The sequence below is a fragment of the Microtus ochrogaster genome, unplaced genomic scaffold (genome assembly GCF_000317375.1).
Source record: "Microtus ochrogaster isolate Prairie Vole_2 unplaced genomic scaffold, MicOch1.0 UNK329, whole genome shotgun sequence".
NCBI classification, from domain to species: domain Eukaryota; kingdom Metazoa; phylum Chordata; class Mammalia; order Rodentia; family Cricetidae; genus Microtus; species Microtus ochrogaster.
Window position 1 is genome coordinate 7,746 of NW_004949427.1, and position 2,282 is coordinate 10,027.

Below are 2,282 nucleotides of genomic sequence, written 5' to 3' on the forward strand. Positions count from 1 at the left end.
ACATGCAGAGAGACCGAGTTTGCAAACTTGCATAAAATAAAGGCTCTTTGCTTTTATGTATAGGACTTGATCTCCTTGTTGGCTTTTTGGAAACTTTGCAGATTTGGCTATAACATATTTAAGTATTTCAGCATACATATTTACCCACACTTAACAAGGATGAAGTTGGAAGGGAATTGTGGCAGGGATGGAATAAAGAGATAAAAAGGTGATGTATTGTCTTTTGATTAAAAAATTTTAAAGATTAATTATAAATTAAAAAGAGGGGCTAGATATATGGCTCATCACTGGGTGTTTTCACAGGGTACCCTGATTCCATTCCTGGACTCTGCATGCTAGCTCACCATTTGTTCTGATTCAAGTCCCAGGTATCCCATCCCTTCTTCTGCCCTCTGTAGATATTGTGCATAGGCACATGCAAGCAAAACACTATATAATTAAAGATTTTTTAAGGTTATAAAAAAGAAAGAATGAAATTCTCTACAGTGATGTCCTGACCACGAGACAGACAGCAAGTCAGGTCTAGTTAAAATGGACTCCTTCTTACCTTGCATGGAAGCAGCTGTGGCCTTCTGTCTTGCCACCCTGCTCATAGCAAAACCAGCTTTGCTGAGAGTAAAAGAGATCATCATAACCGTTCATCCAGGAGCACCGTTAAGAGGGCTTTTAGGTGAATTTTCCTTGTGTTCTCTATCTTTTGTGTCTATGAGATATATGATGTTGGTACAGTTATCTTTTAGATTGATCATCAAGATTGACAATCAACTTTTCACAGTGTCATCTACTTGATTTTCAAGTAAGAACTTATGGTAAAATATGAACATACCAGAGACATTTCTTTCCATCATTTGTCTAATTTAGATATGTTCCTACAAGACTTCATGGTAAGAATGTCCCTAAATATCTGTTTTTACATTGTAATCATGTTCACTAGTGGATTTGTTAATTTAGCATGCTTAAGAAGAAAAGGGAGAACATATCATGAGTGTGTTCAGACATCCTAAGGAAAATCCCCATTCTTCCTTTGTTGAGGAAAAAAATAACTCCCGTGCACTTTGTGCCTCCTGCAAGAATAATTTTTTCTCATTTCTTTTGTCTTGGCTGTAGAAATGGCTATTTTTGGTAGTCAAACTGACTACCTCTGGAATTAATACACAAAGAATTAATTATACCTGAGAGAGATTTTATTTAAAGGTTTTGAAATGGGAAAATCCTCCACTAATCTGAATAGTTTGAGATAATAGGACCCACCATTTGCTGCTTGGTGGCCATGCACACTTTTAACACCTTGACTCAGGAGCAAGAGATGTGGTACCCTCACCCCTTATTATCAAAGGGGAGAGAAGAAATTTCCTAGCAGAATGTTTTCTCAGGAAGATAGTGGCCTTCCCCTCTCTCACCTGAAAGATTCCAAGCAGAAGGTCACCTAGGTCAGCCCAGCAAGCCACCTGCTACAGGCTGTTGAAGATGGCCTAACTCAAGGACAGTGGCCTTGCTCTAAGAACAAGGAGAAAGCTGACTTAACAGAATGGGAGGGAGCAAAAGTCCTTGTACCCATGCATAGGCAACATCAAAGATTCTCTTTGTAGTTATTTCTTTAAAAGCTTACCCCACAGAGGAGATACAACTCCTCTCTACCTTTCTGTAAGGGGGTGGAGATGAGTACCAAACATGTTTGTATTATACTGATTAAACCTTGCTTATTACAGTCTGGACCTATCTGGTGGTCTCTCTCTGGTGGGCATAGTCTGGGCACAACAAGAGTCACTGGGATTTTCTGAGTTTGAGACCAGTCTGGCCTTCCGAATGAGTTCCAAACCTAAACAGAAAAATCCTTCTTGAAATCACCAAAACAAGAAAATCTGAATCAAACAAGACTATGATCTAGCTTTAACCTTCTCACCTTCTCGTAGGAGCAGTTACATACAAAGTATATTGAAGTAGAAAAGGCTCTTTTTTGTCAACTTGCTCTGGCTACCAAGCTCATTCCTTTACTAGTACTAGATACTTTGAAATTTTGGTGAATACTTAAAACCAGTTGAGACATCAAGCCTCATGGGCTGAACAACTACTGGATTCTTCACTTGGTCTTTGGGAAAAGGCTGAGAAGCAATCTACAGGATCTTTTAATTGTCATTTATAAGTAGCTATTTTTAGACAACCTGAAACACAGCTTGTGAAACATTCTAATAAGCCCACTTTTTACATACATGTTGAGATTCATTCTACCAGTCGTGCTCATGTAGAGAATCTTGAATACTGCAGTTCCTTCTAGCTCCATT